This window comes from Orcinus orca, chromosome 15 (assembly GCF_937001465.1).
Source record: "Orcinus orca chromosome 15, mOrcOrc1.1, whole genome shotgun sequence".
Classification (NCBI taxonomy): Eukaryota; Metazoa; Chordata; class Mammalia; order Artiodactyla; family Delphinidae; genus Orcinus; species Orcinus orca.
Genome location: NC_064573.1, coordinates 4233913 through 4253608, shown reverse-complemented (window position 1 = coordinate 4253608; position 19696 = coordinate 4233913). Strand labels below are relative to the sequence as shown.

Here is a 19696-nt window from a genome sequence, read left to right as displayed (position 1 = left end):
GCTTCCCCCGAGTGAAACGCACACGCCGAGCTGCCGCGTGTCGGTTTCCTCCGGCTGCCCGCCCCCTCCCGGTCTCCCGGAGCCGCGCCGCTGCCACCAGCGTCGGCTTCCGTTTAGGACGCCGGCCCGGCATCGGTCAGGAGCGCTGGTGCCCGAGAGCGGCACGACTGGAAGGGAGGGTCCTAGCCGCTCGGGTTCAGCCGCTCTGCCCTGGACGGAGACCCCAGGCTGCCGCACACCACTTTTTGCAGCAGCGGGTACCCCTCTTCCCAGCTAGCGGGCACGTACTGTGTGTGCTTGTCCGCTTTCTGGGGACCAGTCTGGTGCAGGCGGGTGGCAGGAGCGGCTGACCCCTGTCGGCTGCGTCGAGGTGGGAATAGCTTGTTTATTTTCAAGGGGGAATTCTGGAGTGGGATATCTTGGCAGGGTTGGCATCCAGGGACACACGAGTAGGATTTATTTTATAGGTAACCATAACCCTAATGGTGACTGAGGTATAACGTTACAGCTCGTGCCCGTGGAACTAATTACGGTGTGCACCTGTTCTGCGGCGAGGTGTTAGTCCAGCTGGAACACCGTGCAGGGAAGGACGCTGATTATCTATTGACTAGAACATCATTAGGAGAGCTCATTTGATATATACGCTGTATACTTTATTTAGCACAGCAGTTTGTAGAGCAGGAATTAACCCCTTTCCACCAACTGAGACCAAGATTAAATAACTTGACCAAAGTTAACGTCCGGATTCAAATCTCAAATGTTTGTTATTCATTCTTCTTCAAGTTTGCTACATGTGAAATTACTAACTCCTAGTGTCACGTCTGGAAAACACTAAGGCGGGGACTTCCCTGGTGGTCCAGTGGGTAAGACTCTGTGCTCCCAACGCAGGGGACCCCGGGTTCGATCCCTGGTCCGGGAACTAGATACCGCATGCATGCCGCAACCAAGAAGCTGGCAAGCTGCAACTAAGAAGTGGGCATGCTGCAACGAATGATCCCTAGTGCTGCAACGAAGAAACAAACAAAACCCGCTAAGGCAAGGCTCTGTAGTAGCTAATGTCTTCTTACACGATGTGTAAGACAGTTGTGGTGATTGCTGATAGCGCAGTTGCTATTGGTGCCTTTTTTTTTAAAAAAAACCTGTTATCTTGGAATAATTACAGATTTACACGAAAGCTGCAAGATAGGACAGAGTTCCACTGGTGTTTAACAAAGCAAAGTGGCTCCACTTAATAATCACTGGTTCCTGCTTCATGCCAGACACCATTTTAGTGCAGGAGAGAGTAACATATTGCCCTAGAAGATTTCAAGGTCCGTTGGAGGAGACAGATACGTAAACAAATGTAATGCCTTTTGCCAAGTGCTGAAATGGAGATACGGGAGCACAGAGGAAATGATCACTGCTGGGGCAGGAGTGGTGAGAGCTTTCAGGATATATTTGAGTGGAGATCTTAAGGGTTAATGGCTATTCACTTGATTGATGGGACATTTTCCCCAACATTCATTCTAATTAGGTTTGTTTTATTAGAGGAGAACTCTCTTCTACAAAACAGACTCTTCTATTTGATTCACCTCCCTCTCTCACAGCCCCTCTAAGAAGAGATTTGTTTCACAGGTAATACAGGTTGCGAGAAGCATCCCAGTTTATAAATCCATGAACAGGAGGATAAATGAAAGCTGTGTAGTAATGGAAATATCTAGATCTATACATTTTTAAATTCTTTGATTTTCTTGCTTGTAAATACTTCCTGTGGTTTGATCACAGTCATTATGAGAGGTCATGGAGCACAGTTCTGCACTGTAACTTGGCGTGTTAGATCCCCACACCAGAGGGGACATTTGAGTGTCTTAGCTCTTGCTGCTATAACAAAATACCATAGCCTGGGTAGCTGAAACAACAAACATTTATTTATCACAGTTCTGGAGGTTGAGAAGTCCAAGATCAAGGTGCCGATTCCTGCTGAGGGAATCTTCCTGGCTTGCGGATAGCCACCTTCTTGCTCTGTTGTCACGTGGCAGAGAGCGAGAGAACTCTGGTCTCTCTTCCTCTTGTAAGGACACTGATCCCATCTTGGGGGCCTCACCCTCATGACCTCAGGTAAACCTACCTTCCAGAGGCCCTGTCTCTAAATACTGTCACACTGGGGAGTAGGGCTTCACCGTACGAATTTGGGATGGGGGCTGGGGGCGGGAATTATAATTCAGTCTGTAGCGTAGGTTTCTTGGAAGTTTTGTTATTATGTGGAACTCCTCCAAAATAGACTTGATACAGAACTAAATAGGAAACTGTAAAATTAGAGTTTATATGGCTTTCACTAAAGCAAAGTTAACGCAGTTAATAAGAAATATGATTCAGAGACCAGTTGATGAAAGGGAGAAATTTTAATTGTTTCATTTTGATGAAAGAGAAATCGCTGTGATTCTCTTTTCACTTTTAGGCCTCATAGAGTTGTCCCATTTTAGAGGGCATAAGGACTGTGGCAGTGATCTATTTTCATTCTCTCATTGTCTGATGAGAGGGCTGAGCCCCCCAGAAGCTGAGTGACAAACATGTCTCAGAAATTAGTGGCAGAACAAGGATTAGAATCAGGCCCCCTGATTTATAGGCTAGGCTTTCTGCTCTTTGAAGCATCAATAGTTCTCAAATTTAAGGTGCATCAGAGCCACCTGGGGGCCTTGTGAAAACACAGATGCTGGGCATCACCCAGGGGCTCTGATTCAGCAGGCCTGCGCTGGGACTGGGAATTTGCACTCCTGACAGGTGCCTGGGTGATGTTGAAGCTGCTGGCTCTGAGGCCACACTTCGGGAACCCTGGCCTCACGTGATGTTGCCTTTGATCTCTCATAAGAGGAGAGTAGGTAAACCTCTGCAGGTTTTACCCGCCTAACCTTTTCCCTGGTACTCAGAGAATCAAGTTTTTAAATTTTGTATCACAAACAGTAATGCATAAACAACATATGATTAGATGAAAAATAAAAAAGGACTGGAAATGGAGTATTTCTCAGCGTCATTTTGGCATATTCAAGGGTAATTTTTGGAGACAATTCTAGTGGTCAGAGCCACTTACTATTGAAGGGGCTACACATGAGCTGTGAGAGCCCTCAGTCTTACCAACATTCACACTGAAAAGCGTGTCCAGGTTGATTGCTAGGTTGTATGGGAGTAAAAAGTTACTTCCATCTTTGTTTTTCTATGCTTTTCTGTGTTGTTTTGTGTACTAAAATGTTCTTTTCTTACATATCAAAATCTTATCGGGCCCAAGCACAGATTGTATGCCTGTAATAGATATTGAAGAAATGTAAGTTGAATTAAAAAAGAGTAAGGGGGAAAGTAAGGTAGGTCATTTACCTGGAAAGTTACTCTGCTCTCTAGATGATCCCAGTCTTGGGCATTTATTGAATAATTGTCATTTATTCCAGTTTATACCTTAGTTGCAATTATTGGAATTTTTTTAAGCATAGTTATTGGAGGAGGTAGCTAGCATATTTTTATGTTAGAGTTAATGAGCGATCCCCATACCTTTTTATCTTGCATCTTAAATGATTTTTGAAAACTTTTTACTTTGAAATAATTTTGGAATTACAAAAAAATTTCAAAAATAGTCCAGATAGTTCTATATATCTTCTAACCAGATCTCTTTGTTAACACATTATGTAACTGTAGTGCAGTTACCAAAACCGGGCAGTTGATACAATTAATCTAAAGACTTGATTTGAGTTTCACCACTGCTGTGCTTTTTCTGGTTCAGCATCCAATCCAGTATCCCACATTGCATTTAGTTATCATGCCTCTGTAGTCTCTTCCAATCTGTGACAGTTCCTTTTAGGTTTATATTCCATGACCTTGATACTTCTGAGGAGTACTGGTCAGTTATTTTGTAGAATGTTAGTGGGTTTGAATTTGTGTCATGTTCTTTCAGGATTAAATTGAGGGTTAGGCATTTTTGGCAAGAATACCACAGCGGTGAAGTTTGCCCTCAGTGCATCGCATTGGAATGCACGTGATGTAGATATATTTTATCAGTGGTGAATGTTAACTTTGACCTCTTGGTTGAGGTGATGTCTGACATATTTCTGTGCTCTAAGATTAAACATTTTCTCTTTGTAATTAATGACCCTCCTAATTTGCCTGATTTTGGTGCAAAAGTTTAAAATAAGTGAACATCTAATGTCAGAATCCTTTGAACCTGACCCTAACTGTGGAATACTTCTTATCTTGGGAGGCTTCAGTACTATTTGTTAGACTCAAACATAGCTGGAAAGGGTAGAGGTTTCACTGCTGGAAGAACAATTATTTGCTCAAGAACTTGTACTTGATCTCAGGCAGTATTCGTCTTGAATTGGCAACAGTGGAAGCTGTTTGTCTGAATTGTTTTGCTTTGGTTCTGTGACCTGTCTCACATGTGTCTTCCAGTGCACGACTTTCCATAATTGTGCTGCATTTCTTAAGAATTCTCCCTGGAGCATTTAGAAGATGGATGCACTTCAGTTCATCACCAGGCAGTTGCTCCTGGTATCCCACTGCTTACCCACTTGCTAGCCCATGGGGCTGGGGCACGTGTTTTCCTTGCTAATGGAATTGCTGGCTATATTACACATATAAATTATCTCTATTTCCGAAATGCGTGTGCCTTTAATATCCCAGCCTGAGTCAGTTGGAAGATACAAAACTGGTTTGTCTCCTCCCAGTGCCTGTAAGCTCCTTGGAGGCAGGGGACAGATCCCTCTTTCTGTTTACTCAGTAACTTGCTTGGTACCTAGCACATAGAGGCACTCAATAAATATTTATGAGTAAATAAATGTTGTTTGTGCATCTTGTTAAGTGTTTTTATAAGCTACCGGAATACCGTGATCATTTCCCCCTGTCAGTACAGCTCTGTAATCTGCACAGTATTGCAGTCTATGGATGTGCCACGGCGGCTTCATCTTTAAGCGGTACCTCACTGCTGGATACTAGTTTGTTCCCAGTTTTTTCTAATGTAAAGAGTTCCTTGGTGCATATCCTTAAACACATATTTTGTCTGGTTATTTCTTTAAGGTAAATTCTGTAAAGCGTCACTGATAGCTCAAAGAAGATACACATTTTAAGGTTTCTGATATATAATTTGTAAAATTACCCTCTTGAAAGGTTGTATAGATTTATATCCTAACCAGTACTATTGAGAATGCACATTTTCCCACACTTTCCCCAATGCTTTTTTTAAGAATAATCCAACATTTTTTTGGTATTTTTAAAGATGCTTCTTGGAGTGTGGTGAGTGGAGGTCATATTCTGACTAATTTGCTAAAACTTTCCAAGTTTTCATGTTGAAAATTTCCAGTTTTTTGTTTTCCTCAATGAGAGAGCAGAATAAACCTCAACAAAAGAGTGATTAACATCTAACCAATATTTCACTTGGGGGCACTTATTGTGTATAGTTATTGTTGGCTGTATCTGTGGCTCTTACCAAACAGGAAACTTCTTAGCAGTGGGATACATTTCTAATTCACATTATTCACCAAAATCGGCTACAGGTCAATTAAAGGCTTATATATAGAAGGCAAAACTATGAAACTTTTAGAAGACAATGTAGGGCAATAGTTGTGTTACTCTGTTAGAGGGAAAAGGTTCTTAAATTATAGAAGGTGCAAACCATAAAAGAAAGGATTGATGTGTTTGACAACCTTGATATTGACAACTTTTGTTTATTAAAAGAAACCATCAAGAAAGTGAACAGACAAGTCACAAGTGAGAATAGATCTTTTAGTACATATTACTGATAAAAGTTTAGTGTCCGGAAAGGTGAACAACTGCAAATCTATAAGAACAATAGACAAATGGGCAAAGGACCTGAATAGGCATTTCACAGAAGAGGACACGTGAATGCAGAGATGCTAACTTCATCAGTAATTGGAGAACTGCAGATTTGACCAGCATGGTATATAGTTTCATACACGCTAATTTGGCAACAGTGTAAAAATCTGACAATATCTGCTCTTCAGGAGGGTAGGAAGAGTGTAAGAGGGAGTGTAAATTGGTACAATAACTTTGGAATTAACTAGTAAAGAGGCGTGTATGCTTTGACCCAGTAATTCCACTCCTATGTCTTTATCCTAGAGTGTTGCTTCTGTGTTGTGTTCCCATCATCTCCTGGGAAGTTGTTAGAAACGCACATTTTGGGGACCCACCCTAGACCTACTGAATCAGAAACTTTGGGGATGGGCCAGCTTTCTGTTCTAGCAAACTCTCCAGGTGATTTGATGCATGCTAAAATGGGCAAACCACTGCCCCAGAGAAACTCGGGTCCATGAATGACTGGAGACATGTACAGGAATGCTGACCCTTGCACTGTTTGTAAAAGATAAACCTTGGAAGCCACGCCCATCACAGGAGAATGAATAAATTGTACTATATTCCTGTAATGAAGTACTGTGCCGTTGTGAAACCCAATGGACTTCAGTCACATGCATCACCAAGGATTAGTATCAGGAACATTAACTTGAGGGAAAAAAAGCTACTTGCAGAAGAATGCATCTAGTATTTTTCCCTTTTTCTTTTTTAAGTTTAGAAACATGCAAAACAGAATTGCATATTGTTAGGAATACAGGTATGGCAAAGTAGTAAAGAAAATAGGTAAATTATAAACAAAATACAAGTTAGTGGGTAGCTCTGTAACAAGAGGGAAAGTGATAGGCACACCAAGAGGGACTTCAAAGACAATTTAATTTTCTTAAACTGTGATCTGTACTCAGATTTTTGTTATATTATGCTTAATATCTTTGTACACATTAAAATTATTTTTATATCTACCAAATATTTTAAAAACAAACTTTCCTTTTTGCAGTGTCTGTCTACACAGGGACTATTCAGTTTGTATGAAAAAAATAATGATGGGGGTGATGGTGGTCAAGATACATTCTTGTTGGACTGTGATGTAACAGTACTGTCCGGAGTAGAGATGTCAGGGAGAAGACTGGTTTCGAGGGTATGGAGTGTTAACACTTGCTGAGCGCTCACTGTGCAGGCACACTGTGTGCTGAGTTTACACTCATTAGCTGAGGATTGAGCCACCCAGTGAACCTGGGGGGGGGGGGGCGTGTCAGATCACTATTGCCCCATGTCACAGAGGCGGGGAGGTCCTGTGGGCACAGAGGGGGAAGAGGTGGAGGAAGTCTCTGACTCTGTCAGAGAAGGTCGGAGGAAGACAGTCGTAGACAAAGCAGAGTTGTGTCCCAGAGTGTTGTGTGTTACAGAAAGAAAGGCCAAGTCAGAGTAGGAATGGGAGTAGAGAGCAGGACTGGTGAAGGATGTATTCACCCCCATTTTCCGAGTTACTTGATTTTGCTAGGTTTGTTTTTACACCAGTGTACGTGACTTTATTATTCTAGTAAATGGCAAGTCTAGAAAGCAGAAAAAGAAATTGTATTTTGTTGTTAGTTCTAAGGATTGCATCTTCCAGTTTATTAGGAAGTGGTAGTATCATGCCATAGGATTTAGGAAATCATACTTCTTTGCTTAGGTTGCTAAAAAGGGCAACCTTTTGTATCCCATATTATGAGGACTATTTTTAAATAAACATTACTTATGCCGTAAACCTTTTTAAGCCATCGTGATGTGACAGTTGCTCCTTGAAATGAGCAAGTATAGGAAAAATAAAAAGATGGTTATAGAAGCCCTAAGTCAAGTTACACATCCTATGGAACCAAATAGTTGTACTATTTTTGTTTGATATTCATAGTGCTAAATTTGTCTAAAGCAGAACTGTCAAGCATTTGTAATTACGTAATGTCATACTTTCTAACAGAGCCAGCCCCTCACTAAGAAGTTGACAGCCCGTGAGAGTCCTTCCATAGCAGGATGTCTGCATTTCAGACACATATAGTGCTTGTCGCAGATCCCTGATGGGCAAATGTAGAAAGTAGGCTTCTTCAAATGGGTTTTAGGTACTTCAGCTCTTCTAGTTTCAGCTGTATTTTGCTAAAGCTAGATAATCTCAGTCTTAGTGTTTTTCAGTGTGTTTGATGTTCATACTTTTGTCTTCTCTTATATGCTGTACTTTTTACTTTTTATTAAAAAACAAAATAGTTTTAAATAAAAAGTAAGGTAATAAGAAGCCTCCTTGGGAAAAGACATTGCTTAACACAGTTGGAGTAGTACCAGGTTACATCATCCAATGTAACCAAAGCCTAGCTTGCTTGTCAGTTACTAAATATAATGGAAACTTTGTGGTTTAAACCTAGAACAAGCAACAAACCACTTCTTTCCAAGGGTACAATTCATTTGTGAATTACTGTGAATTAAGGATCAAAATTTGATATATAATTATTGGATCAGTTATTAAAGAATGGGGAATCACAGTTATACGAGTGCATAAAATTATAAAACTGTTAGAATTTAACCTAAGGTGTAATGTACGTTTAAAAATAGCCTAGAAAATTTAGATCATTCAGAGTGGTAGTAGAAATTATAGTCTTTCAGAAAATGAGATCAAATGACTTTCATTAAGAATCTTCAGGGTCCATAATCTGGTTTCCTGTAGGGGTAGTGTTTAAAACCCTAGGGTTTCAGGGTGGTAGATTGAGACAGTGTTTGCTGAAAGTCACATTCAGAATACTGTTGTGTGGCCAGTTGTTATGTAGGCAAATGAGTTCGGAATCTGGTGTGATGGCCCTGTTTAGTGCAGTACATTTTTCTCCTTCCTGATTCACCTTTCTTCCTCCCCCTTTTTTCCCTCTCCTCCTCTGCACCTCATCTCTGTCTGGTAGGTGTATGTTAAGTATATATTGGTTTTTTTTGAGGTTAGGAGGGACTTTTATCCAGTGCATCCCAAATCTGGCTCATCGGAATCAAACAGGGAGCTCTTTAGAACTACAGGCTTTGGTCCCCACCTCAGACTTTCTTAATCGGAATCTGTCCACGTGTAGGTCCAAGGGATTCATGTTTTGATGATTAGCTAAATTTGTCAAATGACTGACATTGTGTATAATTCCCTTGTTTTACAAATGTGGAAGTAGTAGCTCTTAGTAGGCTCTTCCAGGGGCAGTTGCATTTCTCAAAACAGGTCTTGGTAAGTCTTATAGAGATTAAAAGCCTTCATTAATGGTAGAATGACAAGTAGTGTGATAATTTTTGGATTGGTGTGTGGCAGAGCTGGCTGGCTGTCCACCTAAATCAGTTCTTCCCTTCCGCAAGGGACGATTGCACAACTCTAGGTGACATTTTTCAGATTTCTTTTCAGTGAAGCAGGAATTAGTGGAAGTGGTAGGTGCCACTTTTGAGCCAAGGCTTTTAAAGAAGCAAATGCCCTGCCTCTTTCACGCTTGCTTTCGTCTTCTGTTAGCTGGATGCAGAGAATGAGGAAGCTCTGAGTCAGCATCAAGTTGGAAAGAGCCAGGATTCCTGAATCAGCTGGGAGCCCACTGCCTGCAGACCTGGAACACCTGCCTTGGGAGTTTACAGGAGCGAGATAGGAACTTGTGTTTGAGCCCTTTTCAGGTCCACTTATTATAGCAGTTATGGAATTAGGGCATTAACTTCTTGTTAGGGTGATTCTAGCCACTGTACCCACATCTGAAGGAAAGGCAGTTTATGAATATGTAGAAAATTAGTATTCTGCAGTCTTTCTTCTCCACATATATAATTCTCTTATCTATTCCTCAGACTGCAGAAGCGTAATGTTACAGAGTTAGAACATTTTGTTAGGCCGCAGTGTTTTCTTAAAGGTATAATCTGAGGTAGCCAGTACTCGTGTGAAAATTAATAAGTGAAGACTTGTGATGCCAGCTATGAAGGGTTGCCTGTCATGGGGAAGGGAGGGATTTTCAGAACACTCTTATTTACAGATGGATTTCGAGTTGAGAATTCTTATCTATTTTTATTGACTTCTTAGAATTTATACAAAAAATTAGTAAATAAATAAGGTATGAATGTAGAGTTTTCCACACTTTAGTCATTTATTTACTCCTTCATTGTTTTTGCTATATTTTACTCCACAGTATTTTACCTCACTTTTTATTTTTTAAATTTAGCCTTGTCATAAGAAGTAATGTATGTGGAGTCATGGGTTGGTATGTTATTTTTTTCCCCTAATATTCATGCTAATAATACACACTTATTTAAAAGTCCTTACTTGTGGCACATAACTTTATTTTAAATGCCAGTAGTGTATTTCTGTCATACTTGGGAAATACTGTTCACATGATGAATACTATTTTAGTGTCTTCAGTGCTTAATCCATAACATTCTTATTGATTGATTGATTGATTGATTGCCATGCTGAGTGGCTTGTGGGATCTCAGTCCCCAACCAGGGATTGAACCTGGGGGTAGGGCAGTGAAACTGCCAAATCCTAACTGCTGGCCCACCAGGGAGCTCCCCACAACATTCTAGTAGAAGTAACTGCAGTCACCTGGAAACTAGCAGACCAGCTATGTCTAGTGGGACTCTGGGTACAGTGTTTTCCTACTCACACTATAGACTGTTATCAGTACTCTCTTTGCTACTGGAAATAGTTATTAGCATCCTTAAATCTAATCACATTAGAGAGCCATTTCCAGAAACCTCAGTTCCAATTCAAGGGAAAATCCTATTCCTCTAGAACCACTCTCAGTATCAAAATCTGTATCAGTCAGGATTCCCTAGAGAATCAACAGGATGTAAACAAATATATATGAGGAGATTTTTTTATAGGAGTTGGCTAATGCGGATATGGAGGCCTAGAAGTCCCACATTCTTATTTCTGCAGGCTCGAGAAACAGGAAAGCTGGTGATATAATTCAGTCTGAGTTTGATGGCTCAAAAACCGGGAATGCTGATGTCTGAGGGCAGGAGAAAGTGGACGTCCCAACTCAAGGAAAACAGCAAATTGGACCTTCCTCCACCTCTCCACCGTCTTGCTCTATTCATGCCCTCAACAAATTGGGTGTTGCCAGCCCACACTGGTGAGGGCGGACATTTTTTATTCAGTCTACCATTCAAACGCTTATCCCTTCCAGAAACACCCTCGCAGATGGACGCGGAAATAAATAATATTTTACTGGCTGTCTGTGCATGCCTTAGCCTCACACATACAGTTAACCATCACAGTACTTTCGGTCAGCTGACCTAGCATGCCTTTAGTGGCACGTTTTCCTGCCACCATAGGATCCAGTCTGAGAACACATAGCACGTTTAGTTGTCACGTCTCCTTAGCCTCCTTTAATCTGGAACATTTCCATAGTCTGTCTTTGTCTTTTATGACATTGACATTTGTGAAGAATGCAGTCCTCCCACATTTTTTTTTGTCTTCAAATAAAACATTCCTCACTCTGTGTTGTGTGCTGTTTCCTCTTAATTAGCTGCAGGTTCGGCATTCTCAGCTGCAGTGATGCACAGGTGTCCTGTCCTCCTCAGGGTGTTATATCTGCAAGCATCCCATGTCCGCCTTCATTGAGGATGTTAATTTGATCACCCCTGGCAAGGCGTAGCTGAGTTATCCACCGTATAATTACTGAATTTTTTTTCTTCCCTTGCAGCAAATAAGCAGTTTGTAGGGAGATGGTTTAATGCCATTCAGACATTTTGCACATCAAAATTGCTCCCCTAGAACTGGCATCCATTGATAGTTCTTGCCCGATAGTCTCTGTCAGTATGATTTTCTATCCCCTCACTCCCTCCACATTTACCAGTTGGCCCTCAGCATTCTGCTGTAAACTTTGCCCTGTCAGCCCGTCCATTTGTGTGTCTAATCAGTCTCTCTGTCTGTCTCCCTTTCTCCCAGACGTCAGTATGGACTTCTTCATACCTGCTTTTAATGGTTTACTGGCACTAACGACTGGGGCGCTCATGTTGTCCCAGATTTAGTCAGTAGGCACCTCTTCAAGCTGACTGCTGTGTCTTTGTCCCAACATTTTCTAAAAGCATTTCTCCCCGCTTCGTGACATGATGAGATTCTTCAGGCTCATGGTGTACTGACCCTGCCCCCGGCCTAGAACCTGCCATTCCTTGAGGAACCGGGTTCTGTTTAGTGAGGAGGTATCGGAGGCCGAGATGGGGGTGCCAGCTGTGCTTGTTGTTGGTCCCCCTCCTCCTCTCTTGAGCTTAGTGGGCGGTCCGATGGCCCTAGGGATATTTCTTGGTGTCCCTGGGTGTTTGACCAAAATTAGACCCCAAACATCTCTGACTTTTACAAGTCACCCCTTGAATTTACTTTTATTTGTAAGATTGTGATGCTCAGTTTAGTCTTAGAACCATAATCATAAATGTATTTCTACCTGAGGGCTTGCTCTTCCCGTCTTGAGAGGAGTTATCATTTTCCGTTACTTACCATGTGTAGAGACTTTTTTTAAGCTTCCCCCTTAATTTCCTCCCCCCCCAAAGTAATATATCTAGGAAAGAGTATAGGAAAAAGCCAGGAAGAAGAAGAAAAAATTAACTATAATTTCATCACCCAGAGGAAAATAAAAACTATTAACCTTATTAGATAATTGGACTTGGTTAGAACTATATCCATTTTTAAAATTTAGTACTGAAGTTTTCTCTTTTCTAAATATACTTTCTTAACACTCATATCTTTGATACCTAATAATTTATATTCCAGAAATCTTGAGGCTTGATAGTTTTATATCATGTGTTAGCTTATCGACATTTGGAGTTAGTGTTTTCCAGATTTCTTCCAAAATTAGTAGTTTTAGTCTATTTTCCTTGCCGTTCTTTGATTAGCCATGGTATTAATCCATCTCTTCAGTGGACCTGAGGAATCTGTTAAAGCAAGAACAGTATGGAACGTGTCTTCAGCTGGTTTTTTTTTTGTTATTTTTCCTCCATTTTTACGTTTTGGAAATAGCCTTTTTCTTCGTAGTATTCCTGCTGGAATGAAAAACAGATCCATTCTTTTTTCTACTGGTTGAGTGTTCAACTTTTTTTTTATTGTCACTGAGGGATTTTCTCATGGAATTTAGAAATCTTAGTCACCTCTCACTTCGCAGATGAGGAAACTGAGGCTCAGAAAAGTTAACTGTTTGCCATGTGTCCTGCAGTGTATTGTTGGAATAATTGGGCCTCCTTACTTGTACATTAATGTTCCTTTTCACTAGTGCTTAACATGTTCAGTGTCAATGCATTGTGTTTCTTTAATTTTTTTCTCCTCGTTCTCTTCCCTTCCTCAGCATTCGTATGCTTTGTGCTTCATTTTCTTGCCTTTTGAAAAAGATGAAAGGAAAATTTAAGGAAAGTATACTAACTTTTATTATGGGATGCTTTTTTTTATGGCTGCATTATAAATTCTTGAAAATAAAGGGTCTAATGGAAACACTTAATGAGAAAGCAGGGGCTCTATCACATGTACCTCTCCCCCACCCCGCCTTTTAGTGAATAGACTATTTAAACTAAATTAAGTAAAGGATATAAATTCTGTTGTTTCAGTTTTAATATTTCATGACTGATTTTATAGATGAAATTATGTTTTACAATAAATAGGAAGAAGAATTTATACAGCCTGTTCTATTTGATGTGAAACAGCAAATCCCATTTCTCTTTAGCTGTAAAGAAAATTCATTATAATGTCTTTAGTTGTAAGAGATGGTTTCATTGTGATTAGCTATACTGATAATAAAACAAGCTTTTCATATGGCATAAGATACAAACGATCCTGTGTCTGCTTTCAATGGCATTGAATTTTTTCATTTTCTACTTTACTCATAGAATCTTCATTCCTTTTATTATTTTATTCCAATAAGAATTTCCTTTCTTAAAAAAATCAAAACAATTAGAAATACTAGCAAAACATTGATATTAAAAATACTTTTTGAAAGGAGATATATTAAATACCACAAAAGGTACATTTGTCAGAGATGGTTGATATAAGATAGTCATAAAATTAACTTTATTACGGGATCAATTAACGTATTTGGAAAATAGTACTTGAAGTGTAGGAAGATTTAAAAAAAAGAAATAGCCAGGTAAGAAGGCTGAGCTAACTTTACAGTTTATTTTTGTCCTGTGATTTGTTTTTTTATTAGTATTAATACATCTTCACAAGTAGTATTGGAAAGGTGGCAATCTTTGATGAAGGGATGATGACCTACTTATTCTGTTATGGTTACCATGGTTTGATCCCTTTTAGTATGACTTTTTCGTGATTGTTTTAGCTCTCACTTAGGCACTAAAGAAATATTCTAATTTTTAACTTGCACACAGGATCAAATTGGATATTTGAAATAGACCGTGGGTACCCCTGGAATAGAAACAATATTCTATTCTGACTTGAGTGAGAATTTTTTTCTCCATCTGATAGTTTTACTTTACTCTGACCATTTGGGCTTAGGAGCACATAGTTCTAGCCTGCTTGTCTTCAGTGCGTCCTTGGACTGGCTGGGGAAGGTTCTTTTTAGGATTAAGCTGGACATGGCATGTGAGATGCTTTGGAGGTGAAGCTTAACCAGGTACAGGTCCTGTGGCCGGAGACCCCTACATCTCCTGAGCTTGGATGCCTCCTGCCAGGGGAAGGTGTGGGAGTTACGCAGTCTGGGGGCCAGGATTGCGGCCTGTTCAGCCCCGATGATGACTTGTGGCTGTCCATGGGTTTACTGCATGGGCCGCCTCCTCAGGTTTGGGGAATGTTAGGTTGTAGGCTGCTACCAACTCGACTCTAGCAGGGCTTATAAGAAGGAAAAGCCTCCTCCAAAATGAGCAGGTCTTTCAGAAATATTAGGACTTTTCTTTTATTCCATACAAATCTAAATTTAAAATTCCACCTTATCTCTTTAATAACTCTTGATTTTATTACACCACTTTTTCACTGTAAGCTATATAAGATCTGATTTTGGTAGTGGGAGAGGCATCAATGTAAATGTCAGTTTCTTAAGTTCTAAAATCTTATGGAAGTTTGTTAGGAATTCTGCCCTCGATATGCATTTCGGAGTATACTTCACTTAACATTTATTGACCTCCTCTTGTGTAGCTTAATACTCTTTTGCTAGTACAGAAGATTCCTGTTAAAGGTTGGAGCATATAGGAAAGGAAATTATGTATAAACTACATATAAAGGAGGGGTGAACTTGAGCCGGTCTGTTCCTGGCAGGGTGTAAAGGGAGAGAACAGGCATTATATTAGCAGTCCAGTGCTATGTAACAAATTACGTCAAAACATGGGGCTTCAAGCCAGTTTCTGCGGCCAGGGATTTGGGAGTGGGCTCACCTGGGTGGCTGTGCGCCAGGTCTCTCGTGGGCCGCCGTCCCTGAAGTGCCTGAAGGCTCTCCTGGGGCTGGAGGAGCTGCTCCCTCGTCGCTGTCGTCAGAGTTCTTCTGGCTCTTGGTAGTGAAGCTTCAGTCCCTCGCCACCTCCTGGAGCCCCCATTGTGGGCTGCAGGGGTGCTGTCCCGCTTCCCCAACAGGGTACCATCAAGGGAAGGGGGAAGGCCCGAAGCATGGTGGGGCACCCTCACTCCCGCTATTTCTGTCCCTTCCTAGGCAGGCCATCAGGCCAGCCTACACCAAGGTGAGGGCTAGCCCCACCCTTTACCGGGAGCGTCAGAGAATTCTGTGGACTCATTTTGAACCACCACAGGCATTTTCCTGGGTGGGGAGAAGCACAGGTTCACACACATAGCTGAGGAGAGCATTGCAGCCAGTTCTTGGGACAGTGAGGAGGTGGGCTTTAGTGGACCCAGGATTCACGTGCCAGTCCCATTGCAGATGAACCACAACTATGTTACACATCCATTTGTGGTAGATTGCCTCCAGTGTTATCTAGTAAATGGTTTTTAGGGTGTTAACATTATACTCTTTTGTCATGGAAGAAATTATTCAACTTGTGAGCATTTTCATAGAAAAGTGGTTTTTTTTTTTTGGGGGTAGGATCAGATGCTTTGTTTTGTGGTCTCTGTTAGGCATTGATGCTTCTGATGGGAGAGTTTGGTGAGAGGAGGATTACATAAAGTAAAGTACCCTTTTAATTACCCTTATGTTATGCACTTGGTGTTTGTAAGGACAACTGATGCTTCAGAGTTTCTCATTAGCAGCCTCTCCATAGGGATGTGGTGGTACTGTATTAAGTTAGTGATAGTATAATGGTAAGAGATGTATTTTCAATCAAAAGTCCAGTTGAAATGGTAGATTAAGAAAGACATCTGAGTAGTCCGCTAATTTCCCTTTATTCTTGTCTCAGCTGTCGCCACTGCACATCATAATAGGCTCGTAGGGCGTTTTACCTGCCCTACCTTGACCTCCCAGGCCCAAAGGGAAAGGGTGAAGGCCATCCGGAGTTTCTGTATATGCCTGTGTGTGCACACCTGCCCTGCCACACACGTGCTCCCTGCTGTGAATTTACTCTTGGCCTGGTGCCAACGCGTGCCAACTTCACAGCGTTTGCATCAGGAATTTGGGTCAGTCTAGGAGGGATGAGGGTGAGCTGGCCTGGGGTGCAGGTGGGGAGAGCTGGTCTCCTGTGTGGATGGCCTCGTCCTACTCCTGGCGAGCGTGTCCCTGCGTGTGAGAGACAGAGCTCAGCCTCGCTTACGTACACTCAGCACGAAAGAGGAACGGGGTGAAGAGAGACACGAAGGCGAGAGGTGGAGTGAAAGGGGAAAATTTCATCCGTGCTGCCCACAGTAAGGTTAGCATATGAAATGGTCGAATAGCTGGTATGTTTCTCTACTAGTTTCTGGAATACTTTCTTAAAAATGCTGAAAAAAAACTTCCTGTGAGAAATGGCCACCAGGTGTCATCAGAATGCTGCTATTGATTTGTTTTATTATTGTTCTTTTTTTTTTAATTTTAAAATTTTATTTAATTTATTTTTTTATACAGCAGGTCCTTATTAGTCATCAGCTTTATACACATCAGTGTCTACATGTCAATCACAACTGCCCAATTCATCCCACTACCACCACCATCCCCCGCCGCTTTCCCCTGTTGGTGTCCATACGTTTGTTCTCTACATCTGTGTCTCAATTTCTGCCCTGCAAACCGGTTCATCTGTACCATTTTTCTAGGTTCTTATTATTGTTCTTTAAAAGTATATGCATGTTTTGATTTCTTTCTTGCACTTTTAAAATTTTCTTTTGTTTTTAAACTGTAGCAGAGACTGTTTCAGTTAGAGCAGAGATTTTCTTTTGGGACATTTTCTTGGTGAGCTAATAATTTTTTATAGGTAAAATTGAAGATCACTATATAAAATGTATTTATTTATTTATTTTTAGTTGAGGAGCAACTACTAGTTGAGAATTTGAGTGAGAGTAGAAACTATAAATGGAATTGCATATTTGAAAATCTTTGGCACAGTGAGGATGTGTGTTGAATGGTAATTGATGAATTTGTGTAGGAACCGTATGCTTTAAGAAGATTTGGTTTAATATATCTCATTATTTTAGTCTAAATACCTACTAAGTCTTCTGAATTTTGAAACCTGCTGTGGGAAGAAATCGGAGACTCACTGGCTTCTCCAATGGGTACAAGTACCAGGACTTTCAGAAAGAACAGGGATTCTGCCTTACTTACTTTGAGTGTTGACAGTGAGTCCCATGCCTGTCCTGTTGTTTCGCTTTGTTCACAGAGAATTAAAGGTGCTTTCTGGTACATGGTAGGCTTTCCATAAATGTTGAGTGAATGAATTAAATCTGCCTCCAGAAAAGGGTCCTTGAACTTTCCCAGTTGGGTAATTTTTGAATTCTGCTATAATAACCTAATAAGCTTTCTGATAAAGGTTTTTCTTTTTAAAAAAAAAAAAAGAAAAAAAATATATAAAAGGTTCCTCATTTCTGTTGAGTCCCTTCTAGATCACTTTAAGATACTTACTAAATCACCTTGCACTCCCACTTAACTGATGTCATTCTAGTTCAGGCCTTATAACTTAAACTATTATTATAATGTGCTCTTTCTGCCTCTAGACTTTCTCTACCCATGATATGTCCTGCATACTGAAAAATGAGTCTTCCTGAAGCAGTGCTGTGTTTTGGTGACTCCCCACTGACACTACTGAATAAGTTCCAGTTCTTAATTCGGAGCCTCCTATGATGTGATGTTGGTCATCTGCCTGGGTTTTAAGTTGCCCTGCAGTAGAAAGCCAGGGCTGTAGCTGTCTGCACTGCTGACAGTCTCACATGCTCATTGCATGTGCTTTGCGGCTTTGCTAATCCCTTTTTTCTGCTTGAAATGTTTAACTGTTCCTACCTGCCCCCTCAACAAAAGAAGAAAACAGTTTTAGTGTCCTGGGGTTTAGCTCAAATGATATTTCTGCTCTTTTAACCAAATAGTCTACTTGGCAGTATGGTCCCTTGCTCATTTATACTGCTGTAGTTCTTAGTTTATATCACACACGTGACCATATGTGGCCTTGTATTAGAGTTCCTTTCGATATATGTCACATGGCTCCTAATAGAGTATGAGCCTGCTGAGGGCAAAGGATGTGTTTGTATCATTATAGTTCTTTCATTTTCTAGGCAACTCAATATATATATATTTGTTGAATGTTTGTTGTTCTTTCTTGGTATAATGAGATGTTGAGTTATTTCATTAATTTCAAAAGTCAATTGGGAAATAACAGATGTAGAAACATTTTCTCCTTTTGTTTTAGAATTTTTGGAGCCATTATATAGGAGATAATGAAGAGCCTCATTATTTTGCTTCTGCATATTAATATAGTCATTCTTTTGTCTCCAAAAATATATGAGTCATGTGCCGTCTATATAGCATTGACTCTGAATAGTTGTACGTGTGTGGGTCTTCCGTGGGTTGGTGTTTGTGTGTTCTGTGCATGTGCACCTGCTAGTGTCCGAAGGTGGTGTAGCCGTGGGCCACAGCGGTGTCGGAAGAGGAGGAGATGAAAGGACTCGTTATTGAAAGAAATTCTCACCGTTTTAGATTAAGCGTTAAAAGGTTTTTTAAAATAACTCCTGTTATGGACGTTTTCAAACATATATGTATGCAAACACATAGAAAATTGATAGAATGGCATACTGAATCCCCATGTAACTGTCACTCAGCTTTCAGCACTGTCGGTACCTAGCCTTCGCTAGGCTCCTTTCCTGGACCATTTTAAAGTGTATCTCACACTTTTCATTTCATCAATAAATACTTAGATAGGATACATTCCTTATTTCACAGTGAGATATTTGTTCATTCTAGTACCTGTTGTGTGCTTGGAATTGATCTAGGCTCTTGGGACATGTGAGTGGATAAAATAAACCAGACCCTTACATTCTAGCTTGGGAGACAGAAAGCAAGCTAGACACGTAAATAACCAGAACAAGGAAAAAATTGATTTCATCAAAATTTAAAACTTCTGCTTATCAAAAGACAACATTTATAAAATGGAAAGGGAGAAAATATTTGTAAAACGTGTATCTGACAAAGGATTTATATCCAGAACACATAGGCTCAATAATAAAACAGACAAGTGATGTAAGAAACGGGCCAAAGGCTAACAAGGACTTTGCAAAGCATGTAGCATTATTCAGCACCATCGCTAGTTACCGGGGAAATGCAGAGTAACTTCACACACACTCACTAGAAAGACTAAAATTGAAAAGGCTGACGGTGTCAAATGTTGGTGAGGAAGTGGATCAGTCACAATTCTTGACACTGCTGGTGGCCGTATAAAACAGTACAGCCACTTTGAACATCAGTCAGGCAATTTCTCATACAGTTAAGCACACACATCTGCCCTCTAGCCCAGCAAGGCCACCCCTAGGTGTTTACATAAAAGAAATGAAAATCTATGTTCATGAAAGACTTGTGCAAGA

General features: G+C 40.6%; 1 protein-coding gene across 3 annotated transcripts in view; it reads left to right on the top strand.

The window, feature by feature from the left end:
• Positions 1-19696, top strand: part of ZNF407 (zinc finger protein 407) — a 428050-nt gene that overhangs the window by 500 nt on the left and 407854 nt on the right. The window lies entirely within an intron of this gene.